This window comes from Sinohyriopsis cumingii, unplaced genomic scaffold (assembly GCF_028554795.1).
Source record: "Sinohyriopsis cumingii isolate HCF-2022 unplaced genomic scaffold, ASM2855479v2 utg001869l, whole genome shotgun sequence".
In the NCBI taxonomy this organism is placed as follows: domain Eukaryota; kingdom Metazoa; phylum Mollusca; class Bivalvia; order Unionida; family Unionidae; genus Sinohyriopsis; species Sinohyriopsis cumingii.
In genome coordinates this window covers 713,992-726,589 of record NW_028316075.1, presented here as the reverse complement: position 1 = coordinate 726,589, position 12,598 = coordinate 713,992, and the positions used below count along the sequence as shown (strand labels likewise).

The 12,598-nt window shown below is 38.5% G+C and overlaps 1 protein-coding gene across 1 annotated transcript in view; it reads left to right on the top strand.

Annotated features, from left to right (window-relative positions):
* The first annotated feature begins 7,834 nt into the window (after positions 1 to 7,834).
* LOC149771429 (asparagine synthetase [glutamine-hydrolyzing]-like) overlaps positions 7,835 to 12,598 on the top strand; it is a 33,843-nt gene continuing 29,079 nt past the window's right edge. The window contains exon 1 of the mRNA XM_089948481.1: positions 7,835 to 7,983. The gene's annotated coding sequence lies outside the window, so the exon portion shown is untranslated. The remainder of the gene's footprint in view (positions 7,984 to 12,598) is intronic.

The window sequence follows — 12,598 nt, the reverse complement described above, 5'->3', positions numbered from 1 at the left end:
TATCGCTTATTTTCCTGAACCCACAGGAACATTGCCATGAAACTTTACTTACACATTCATCCTAAAGTCTGCTTGATCTTCAGTAAAAATGATGCCACTTGATACATCTGATCTTGAAAATCTTGCTATTGCTACACATGGATGGATGGTCTTATCAACGTGGTTTTCAGCACAAGAATTCTTATGATGTCTATTTGGTCCTAAGTGAAAACTGTGTTGATCAGACATTGATAAAGGCTGCCACTTGAAAATCCTGCATTTGCTACCAGTTAGAGCATCCGCCTCGGATGCGGGAGGTCATGGGTTTGAACCCCGGCCACAGCTGCCTCACTAGATGCTCAGCATTAAGAGGTTAGTGTTTAGGCTGGTTGGCCTAGTGTCAGGATAATGTGACTGATTGAGACATTATGCTACATGTCTGCATCATGATGCCCCAGTACTTGACATAAATATAAACTGCCATTCTGCTGACATCGTAGCCAACATGACTGAACTTTTTTTTAAAGCTAAGTTAAAAATTAAAATTTCACAAACACACACATTAGATGTTTATTAATACATTTTGTTGTTATTGTCATGCCGTTTTCTTGGATGAAAGAGAGTAAATGTCTTTTCTTATGTCTAAGTTTTCTAATAGACTTTCATTGCTCTGTTGTGTTCTTTCTTTTATCCATCAATCTTTTCACCACCAACACATTTGTCCATCCATCCATCCATTCTGCATAACTAGGCTAAAGTTTGGTAGCTTCCCCGAGGGTTCACATGTAGTACCAAAAGTCTGCTAGCGGAGGGTTCCCTTCAAGGCGTTGTAGTAGTCTTATATAAGGGGTTTCTGGCTCCAAATTCTATTTTGTATTGGACGACAACATGAGTCTTCAGCATGGTATAGCTTCTCCTTAGTCGGTAGCCGTATTCGATAACAAAAAATATAACATATACAAGTTGGAAATCATAAAAATTCAAAATACACAGGATGGAAAATATCTCACAACTGTTCACTACTACTTCCAAATAACTAATACTTGAGGTCCTAAAGATAATATTTATGTCTAATTCAGATCCTGTACGATGCTGCCACTGTGATGATTGTTATGGTTGGGGTGGGGTGCTGCCAATATTTAATTTAAACTATTAAGAAGTCCCAATCAGGCTCCATTTGTTGGAAGTTCAATTTAGTGAAAGATAGATGTAAAGCTCCAGGCCGCTGGAGAACAATGCAGATGGTTAAATATACAAAAAGGTTGAAATTCAATGAATAACAATTTAATAACAGTTCTATAATCAAATGACTCAAATTTCCAATTACATTCCTTCCGCTGGACTCTTTAATAAGCTTATTGCATCACTTGATTAGCAGTGTGAGACTGATTTCCACCTGTTCTTGTATTTCTAATCATCTGTTGTATCCTTTCTCTCTCCTATTTCTCCCAATTCCTTCTCCTCTTCCTCTCCGACCTTCCTCCAAATTCCTTCTCCTCCTCCTCGACTTTCTCTAGACCCCTTCTCCTCCTCTTTCACTTTTTCCCCCCACGACTACACTTCTGTCGACTTCAACTGTTTCGGCTAGTCTCACTTCCGTCTCCAACTTTTGAAAACTCGGAACTCAATGGAGCAGAACGTTATGTGTCCCTTAAAAAACTTCATGTGAAAACACAGGGACGGTACAGTCTTTTTCCTTAGCCCTCTCATCTCATACTACACACAGCCTATCATTAGATAACGGCTATTAAATTTGTTCGGTCACGCATTTGTTCACATCGAGATACCCATACGTTCTTGTATGGTAAAACAAATGTCATAATACAGCACGATATCAATTACTTCTTATACATACATCAATAAATTGCATCACATCAGTACATATTCCTAATCCCGCTATGCAAAACAATATCACAATAATCAGATGAATTTCTTTATCTTTCACCTCACACAAAGTACTCAAATATTCAAATATCCATGCTCTGATATATGCATACGTCCATAGTAAATAATCTTACATACTTCTAACATAAAGAATTAATACATGCACTGGTTTACTATGAAGTAACCTAATGGCGTCTTACAAATTTAATTCTGACCACAAGCTAACAATCTACATAATTCCGCCTCGCATCTAATTATTCTCTACATAAGGCTCAAGACCATTTCTCCAATACGCATGTAAATGAAACACTACAAAGGTAATTCTACATACTAAACAATCACAGTAATTAAGTGTATATGCTACAAATGATTACAATTATGATGCCGTACTATTATGCAAAATAGAGTAAATAACTTGCTGACTTTCTCGGAGTTTTGTCTATCCTTAGAATCTACCTCTAAGTTTTGCGATCAAATTACAAGTGGCTTTTCAGAGTAAATCCTATTGATCAGCAATCCATCTAGGCGAAAACTAGATTTTCTCTTACATGCACTGGTTTACTATTAAGTAACCTAATAGCAACTTAAAAAATTAATTATGACCACAAGCTAACAATCTGCATAATTCTGCATCGCATCTAATAATTCTCTACATAAGGCCCAATATCACTCGGGTCTGAATTGTAATCACGCCATCTATCTCAATTTTTTTTATTTGATATCGCTGTGGACTGATCCAATCAAATTTAGTGGACAACGTCCATCTCACTGTCTGTCAACGTGGGGACTGATATGAATATGCCTTGTTGACCTCTTGGACTTTCCTTTGATCCTTGAACAAACTTTTAACATATAGGTGTAATAACGGCAAGCCTTTGTTAAGTGATGCGATCAGTCGCCTTTCCAACTCAAGTTTCAGGTCTCTGGCTCGTCATGGTAACCTTGCGTAAGAGTTCAACACAAACCCCACGGAAATGTTTAGAGATCAAACACAAAGTCGCGGTAATATTCCCACGACAGGTAGAGTATAACCTATACATAAATTTATAGCTGGGGCTTAGCAAACGTGACACACACACACACACACACACACACACACACACACACACACACGCATGAGAATAAAATCGGGATTTTATTTCCCCAAAATTCCTTCAACTGCAAATATACGTTACTGCACGCAATAAAAGAAACAAAATCATAATGACGCTACAAGCTGACTACGGGAACGAATATACAACCAACATACTGTTATCTACTGAGCAATCTATGCCGTTTCAGCGCTCCTGCTCATGAAATGGGAGCCTACGTTCTCTGATCCTTTCACGTATCTGATCTGCATCTGGTACTGCTTTAAGAATAGCGACCATTGCATCAAGCGTCCATTCGACAATTACGCTTGCGTTAGATACGAGAGGGATTGGTGGTCGGTCTCCAGTGTGAAGTTCCGCCCGTATCAGTACCGCTCGAACCATGATATCCCGAATACGATTCCGATGCTTTCCCTCTCCGATACGGAGTAGTTCTTATCGGCAGCAGACAGTTTCCGACTACTTCGTGGTGGGGCGTGCAGTGTTTCTCAGCTGCTCTATCTTCGACTTCTCTGGGTACAGCGTGCCTTGACTCAGTGTGTGTCCCAAATAGTCCGGAATTCAATGTGACATTTGGAAGGGCGATCCGTCAATCCCGTTTGCCGTAGCCGTTCCAAAACGTCAGCTACCAGAGTGAGGTGCTCACCCCACGCTTCTGTGGATAGCTAGAGATTATCCATGAAGTTGTGAACATCCCTATCGGGCATGGATTCTGACAACCTCCGCATCATTCTAGTGAAGACGCTGGGCGCATTCTGGACTCCGAACGGCATGACTAACCATTGGTAGGTCAAGTCGGGAGTAGCAACAGTTAGTTTTGCCCTATCCTTCTCTCTTACAGGACTTTGCCAATAGCACTTGGACAAATCCAACTTCAAAAAATATGTCGCTTTCAAAACAGAAGCGAAAGTATTTTCTGAGTCAGGTAGCATTTCGACTTGAAATTCCGTGACCTGGTGCAACTTCCGGTAGTAGACCCAAAACCGATGGGTGCCATCCTTCTTCTCCACTAGGACTACAGGAGACGTGTATGGAGAATCGGTGGGTTGGATTACTCCCAGAGCAATCAACTGCTCGATCTCTTCTCTTACCACTTGTAGTTTCGCGTGGGGCAAAGGGTACGGTTTCCACTGAACTGGTCGGTCGTCCATCAGCTTTAACCCAAACTCGACAAGTGACGTTCTCCCGGGTATTTCCACAAGCACATCGGAATACCACACCTGTAACGTCACTATCTCTTCCCGCTGCTTCGCAGTCAACATAGATCACTCTACTTCCGATGGTTCTCAGACACTGACGTAACTTTCATCGGCGTCAGTTTCGTCTGACGACTCTTGGACCTAGTTTTCACAGAACTCACGTCATAAAAAACGTTATTGTATCAGACGCGCCAGAAAATATTACAGCGGAATCATAAGCGTGCTGAACTATATCCCGATTATGTTAACAACAGGATGAATATCATCAGCAGGAGAACAGCAAATCCATTATTGCTGATAGCGTCAGGAGCAGGTACTGCGTTATCAGCGATCAACAACAACAAATAGAACCAAAATATCAGAACAATAATAGCAACACCGACTTATAATAAAATATTGAATCAACGTCGAGCTTATCTCAGAAGTAAATAGTTTATAATGTTAGATCAAATACTAAGAGTCAACGATGATTTACTTGTTGAACTGGTACCAAACGGATTTGTAAAATATGGAAAAAAACTATATTCGGTAAATTTTGTGTGAATTATAAATATAATGGGAGATTTTACAGTGGAAGATACCACGTTAAAATTTAAAAGAATTCTCTTCCAGGGTAAGCATATGACGATTGTGCTTAACAACGAAAAATATACTTTCAAAATAGAAACAATATAAAGTTGTCTCTTGCTTGTAACAATTACACGGAATATTTGCTAAACTTGCTTTGATCACAAAATAGCTTGCCCAAACTGTTGCCAATATTTATAATCAAATATTGCCAAACAAATACAGAAACATTACAGTAGCTGCTGAGCTAAATAAGTGTTACGTTAATAAGACAATAGTTATTCATAGAAACTTTATCAAAATGTTAGAACCAGATTCTCTTATCAGCGGTAAAATTAATTTATATTTGTTCTATCATTTCGATGAGAGTTATTTTATTGCAAAAGCTAAGAAGTTAACAATATCTTGAGAAATCTGCAGCAATTTTGTGTGAAATATCATATAATATTCTCAAGCAATTTTGTGTGAAATGTATTAGTAGTCTTATATAAGAGGGTAGTTTCTGGATCAAACCCCTATTTTGTTTGACGAAGGCGATGATTCAATAACGTGTACGGGTTAAACGATTATGAAATAAAAAATTTGCCTCATGCAAAATTGTTTTCGTATTTGTTTTGACTAACTTGAGGAAGCGGGGGGGGGGGGATCATATTGTCGTCCAATACAAAATAGGGTTTTGGGACAGAAACCCCCTTATATAAAACTACTATTGTCGCGTTAATTTGCTTCATACGTGAAACAGTTACATAGTAACGAAGAATGCCACATTTTTCATGAAAAACAACAGAAAGAGCACAGGTGAGTGACAGGCTAGAAAACTAGTTAAGCTTACCCGGGAGACTGTTCGAAGCTAACTAACTAACAAATGATACAGAACCTTTGGACATGAATGTTCCGTAATTCTCCTTAATAAAATCAGACTTGGATTTGTTTCATCTAACAACTGTATTACTTTTAATACATAACCGTGGCCTTGACTAATTTTGTTAATAAAAAAGAGCATTTGGAATAGCTCTATCTTTGATTTGTTTCTTATTTTTCAACCTGTATCAATCAGAAATTACATACGTGCTTCTTCTTGTCACAATAAGTGCACGTAGGAAGAGATGAAGATTATTTTTTTAAAAATATTTGTCATATCAGATGTCTGAATATTAAAATATGCGCCGGACTGAGATTTGGAAGTAATCGCAGGGACAGAGGTGATTTTAAGCTGCCAAGAGAACAGTGGCGTCACTAGGGTTGGTTTCACCCAGTGCAGTAACTCGTGGTGTCACCCCATGAACCTCCTTCCGTAACAGACCATACATAATCCTTAGTAATGTCACTTTGTTGTCACCCCCTCTGATGATGTCACCCAGTGCGGTCCGCACCCCCTAGTGACGTCACTACAAGCGAAATACTTACTGACAAATGAAACTATTGAGTCAAGGAATAATCATCATCTGTGCGATCAGCATCTTCGAAAGTCTCCAAAGTTTTGCTCATCAAGATAGGTCTTGACATCACTACGGATGCAATTCTTGAACTCTTCAGTTAACATGAGCTGTCTCAGGTTATCGTAATCTTTATCATTACCTTCTTGGCTGAGCATCACTTTTCAAATATTTGTTATTTTTCCAATGCAAATTCGATAAGGTTGGTCCAGGTTCTTTTCTACAATTCCTAAACCTTGTCGATGTGCCTGAGGTACAAAATCATAACCCTTCAAGATATAATTGCAATATAAAGCTTGTCTTCCAGAGATATTTTAAAATAAAATTGTAATTGACAAGTTCCACTTTTACTTTCGGGAATGAAAATATTGTATTTAGTCTAATTTTGCCAATCTTTTTGTGTCAAAACGATTATATATTATTTTGAATAAAATGTGTGTAAGGACATAAATGTATCTGTACCGTTTATTTCTGGGTGGCCGAGGGACCAGGGGTAAAAAGCGCTCCTCTTTGCATATCATTGTTATTTCACCTATGTCCACGTGGGTCTGAGTCTCGGCTCGACCAACGTGAGTGTGTGAGAAAGCGTGTCAGTGGTTCTTCACGGGATTTTACATAGTACTACTCCACCAAACATACTGACCACCACATATAGACCATTACGTTCTGAAAAATTGTGTCAGACCCAAGAAACCACAAAACAAATCTCTCTCTCTCTCTCTCTCTCTCATTTATTTGTTGACTTTTGTGCTAGCCTGGCTCCTACAAAGAAACAAACAGTACAAGAAACAACTGTACTGAAACTAGGAAGGGAAATATTGGCGGTTCTGGGTCAAGTAATAGACATAGCTATACTATTCCAACTGTAAGAGGAAATAATTGTACAAATTTGTTTCCAAATGTACCGCAATATTTGACGAGCTCCGAATCCAAAGCCGCCAGTATTTGCCTTTATTGTTTCTGTAACATTAATTATTAATAACTTTACTAACAAATGTACTGTTATCTGCATTGTTTTATCAGACTTTGTTTTAATAGATTCGATTTCTATTTTTTTTTCTTCAGACTGTAATTATTGTATCCTGTTTCATTTTGACCATCCTTTGTGTTAAAACTTTTATTTATGTTGTTTAATAAGAAATGTATCGGGGGTGGGGTGGTGGCGACTATTGATCAATACATTCATCATGTAAACAGTCATTTATATAAATGTGTACAATTTTTTTTATCGCAGCTATATTAGGCTAAGTATTGGACGGTTTAGACCTATGATTTATTTAAACACATGTAATTGTATCCACGACAACCAGGGGGCCGACATGACTGGGAAGAGGGAAGGGCAGGGCACGTGCCACCATCACCACCCCATTAATCGGGACCCAATTTTGCCGTTTATTTCTGTATCATTGATAATTCTCATTCTCTGTATGTCTCTCTCTGTTTGAAGCATTCAACTGTTCCAAGAAATAATTGTATAGAAACTCCAAAGGGAAACATGTGGATTAATTGTCTGATATCCAGCCCACTGCTTTCTTTCTTAATCCAACCTGCAGTTATTTATCTTCAGTTAGGTAATGTTAATGTTTTTGGGGCATTAGACCGAATCCGAAAGGTGAAGATTATTGGCCAGGCGAACATACAAAGAAAGTGGGCGGTGACTAGTTATGACGTGCTAAGTTTCCGTACACGTGGTCGATGCATGCACACTGAACATAAATATACACAGAAAATATTTCATCATCGTTTAGCCGGTATAGCGGGCTTAAGGACTCAAAACCTGGACTTTCGCTCTTCAAAATAACCAGTTCGATATAGATCAGATATAAGGTGAGTACAATATATATTGTATTTTATAATATTTTAAGTTATCAAAGGATTTCACCTTCTGTACAAAGTGTCATAATTCTCATGGAAAACAACCGTTTTCCCTTGTTTTACTTCCCAACTTTTATGATACAAGATAATTTAAGTCATGTGGATCGATAATGTTTTTGGTTTTTTTTTTACACATAATACATCTGTTTTGCCAGTGAGTTTGGAAGGTTTGAAATGGCGATGCTCAACATGTAATACAGAATTTAATTAAGTGTTGCTACATTGTAGTCAACAGAAATGGTATATTATAATGCACATTAGTCCCAATTTGTACTAATAATATGCAGGGCCTCAGTTGAAATATACATATTTTATTTTTAGTCTGAATTGCACTACATGAAAAGAACAAAATATTGGAGCTATTTTTTATCGACTGTGGTAATTGTACGTTTTGTATGTTAGCGGTGCGTGTGTGTGTTTGTGTGTGTGTGTGTGTGTGTGTGAGAGAGAGAGAGAGAGAGAGAGAGAGAGAGAGAGAGTTGTTGTAGGCTTTAACGCCATTTTTTCAGCACAGGATAGGCTATACGTGGCGGCCAGCAAAAAAAAGGTGGAGGAAGAATCCAGGAAAACCAAGGAAGGAACCACTGACCAACGAGAAGCTACTGGCAAGCTTTCCTCACATACCCCAGACACGAAACCACATAGAGGTGAGATGGCGGTGTGAGCTTTAGATCACTCGGTGTCCCCGAGAGAGAGAGAGTGAGAGTGAGAGAGTTGTAAAGTTTAAGTTAACGCCATTTTTCAGCACAAGATAGGCTATACATAGTCCGAGAAATCAACCCCCCAACTGTGTGTATACTGATGGCCGAAAATCAATATCATCACGGGTGAAGGGCTGATTTATCGGCCTAGGCTATACATGGCGGCCAGTGTAACTGGTGGAGGTAGAACCCTTGAAAACCCCGGGAAGAACCATCGACCCACGAGATGCTACTGGCGTGCTTTCTCACGTACCCACGTTAGCCGAGCCCGAGACTCGAACCCAGAGAGAGATTTTTTTTAGAATTATTTACCAACAATAAGCGCCGTGCAGGACTTAGGTTACGATGTAGACTTACTTTACTATGCACAAAGGGGAAACAGGACGTTTCGGAATCCAGACAATATTTGACCCTTGCACTTTGATAGGACCACTGGTACTCTTTCATCAAGACAAGGGGGACCTGTTGTTTAGTATTAAAAAAAGAGACCATATACATTTTATTTCTTAGTGTGCATGTTCAAGCTAAAACATCGTAAGGACAAAATATAATTTGATATGACGTTGTTGACTAAAATAAAACCTGGTTTGCCTTTATATCCCTTGGCTGCGTTTAGTTTTTGTAGAGATGAGTTACGGTACATTGAACCGATTGGAGTTGGGTTAAGTTGTTGAAAGACGGTTGCTTTGATTGAGCCTAGTCCTCTAACAATTTACCAACGTTCGGTCTGATTTGATTGAGTCGAGTTAATCCGCTAACAATGTATCAACGTTTTGCTGCGGTGCTGGCAAATGTGTTCCAATACAGTACCTATATTGCATCATACACTGTCAAGGACTGTTTATTACATTTTTGTCACGTGTTTACACAACAATACAGTGATTTACTTACGTGACGTTTGGATCGGTGTGTTTGTGTGTGTGTGTGTGTTATACTCCAATTTTTTCTCCTCATTACATACAAATCAATAAGGTGACATAATAAAATGGCGGGAGAAAGAAAGAACAGTGTTAATTGCAAGTAAACCATTTTGGATTCCTGTGTTGTGATCTAGTGGTATTTTTTCTAAGTAAAATTCACAGCACATGCGGATTAATATGGTAATTCGACCCATGCAAACAAACTCAGCCATGTGCTACCTCATCGACTGCTCCGTACAAGGGCGGTATTACAAATAGAATGTTTCTTCCCATTTTTCTCCATTTTCGGAATAATCTGAAGGAAAAAAAGTTTTCCATAACAAATAGTAGCATCCATTACCTGGCTAATCTGTATTGGTCAGACCATTCAGTTTTTTTTTTTGGGGGGGGGGCTGTAAATTTGTACGATAAAAAATTTCCAATCCAAACAGCTTTGAGAAATATAGTGTCGATCTTATTTGCATATTAGACGAATTTGTATGTTTGTAGACTGTTAATGCTATATTTTTTTTTTAAACAAAAATATCACTAGGTGACAGATACAAACACTGTTTGGAAAGAAAATCCCCAGATCACCCAACCCAAATAAAAAGTTAAATTGATGGTCTCTTAGTTGTGGTCACTAATTCTGTACGACAGCGAGTTCCTTTGGTGGAGACACGGGTCAAGAATCTTTACCAGAGTGTTCTTGTGGTTTATCTTGTCCAAACACTCAAATCATCAAGAACCTCTTGGGTAGCAGCAGACGATAACAAAGGGACCGAATATGCCAAGGTCAAGTTCAGTCAAAGCGAACAGACATGTTACGAGTGAACGTTGTTCTTGACCTTTTGACTCTATGCTGCAAGAATTTTTTTTTTTTATAAATATTTTTAGAAGGCACATGCATAGTGCAAACGATATACTCCAGTTTCCTTTTGCAAAATTATACTTTTTTTTCGAACTGTTATTTGTCACATAACGTTGCAGTTGCGGTACATCAAATACAAACAAATACAAAGAGTAAAAACAAATTCAATAAATTGACTTGGTTTATTATTGTGTGAAATATTGCACGGAAAGTGATGTTTTCTTTTATATCTTGAGGTCAGCCATTGTCTAATTGCTGTCAGTGTCATATTTACTCCTTGGATAAAGAGTGTCATGCTTTATATAGGTCTCATTTCTTTGCACTTTTATTGTTGCTGACTTAAATTAGGTGCTGCTTAACATGTTTAACCAGTTTTGCATTACACTAGCTTAAACATGAGCAAGTGATAGACCAGCAAGTTGTTCTCCACCTTTTTTTTTTTGTTTGACTGGCGGCCAGTCAAACAAAAACAAAAAAAAAAAGGTGGAGAACAACTTGCTGGTCTAGAGCAAGGGACAGCTCAGTTATTTTTCATTAACCTAGAATTATCTTGTGCAGTGCAACAACAATTAAACAGGAACTAAAAAAGATAATTTAGTGTTTCTGCCAGAAACATTTTTCAGGCATTATATTTCACCTCCATCAAAAGACGGATGATTTTAATTTGAGACTAAAGTAACAATGGACCACTTTTGATCCCTTTATTATTTATAACATCTCCAAAAAAGATCAGGACCGCTCCGGTGGCCTAGTGGTTAGAGCGTCTGGCTCAGATACCGGAGGTTGTGGGTTCGATCCCCGACCGAGTCATACCAAAGACTTACAAAAATGGTGTTAACAGCTGCCTCGTTTGGCACTCAGCATTAAGAGGTTAGTGTTAGGACTGGTTGGTCTGGTGTCAGGATAATGTGACTGGGTGGGACATCATGCTACATGTCTGCGGCATGATGCCGCAGTGCTAGACATCACTGTAAACTGCCACACTGCAGAAATCGTAGCGATATGACTGAAAAATTGTTAAAGCTATGTTAATAATCCAAATCACACACACGCACGCAAAAATCAACAATTGGCTTAAACTCTATAGATTACGACAATAAAGTAATCAGCAGCAGCTTGTGTATATACACTAGCATTAATCCCATTATGTAGCCATGCATCATTGCACTAGTTGCAGTGGCTGCTGGAATAGTTCAGGCACCCACTAGACTGATTCTGACTGGTTTCTGTAATGCACATAAATATCCAAAACAGTATTTTGTGATACCTTTGGTAGAACAGTAACCCATGTAATCTGCTCCCCATTCCTTGGTCACATGCTTCGCTTTGTACACAAAATTTATTGCTTTTGATGAAAGTATAATTAGGTGATCTTCATAAGGGTAAAGAGCATACATGGGGGTAAATATTAATAATTTACTAGTCTTTCAGACCGCTCTGATGGCCTAAATGGTTAGAGTGTCTGTCTGGGATGTGGCAGGTTGCAGGTTCGGTCAAGTCATACCTAAGACTTATAAAAATGGTACCAATTCCTACCAAACATGGCACTCAGCATTAAGAGTTGGTCAGGACTGGTCAGCTTTGTGTTACCAGCATATTGCCCTAGTGCTAGACATCACTATAAACTGCAGACACTAGCAATATGACTAAAACTGTTAAAGCTCCGTTAAAAGTAAGGAAATACACAAACACAAACTAGTTTTTCAACAGCTTCAAAATAAAGTTTTGCACTTCATCAGTGCAATCAAAGTTTTCTGAGGCATATTTATTTTTTCTTTTTCACAAGCCCAATGGGCACCTCATTTGGAATAAAGGAGGGGACCAAATGGAAATTAGAGGGTCCACATGCTTCAGGGTGTCACCTACACCATTAAGACAAAAACGTTAAAGTTTAGGATACAAATGAGGGTAGCCTTTAGATGCAGTCATTTTAAAATTTAACTGTAACTCTTGGGGTTGGACCATTGTCCCATGATACTTATTTTTATTAAAAAAAAACCTTCATATTTTAAGTATTGTAGGAGGAAATCTAAAAGTTGGCATGTGTCATCATCAAGGCCAGGGCCAAGACATGGGCATCAGATTTTTTTGCTACT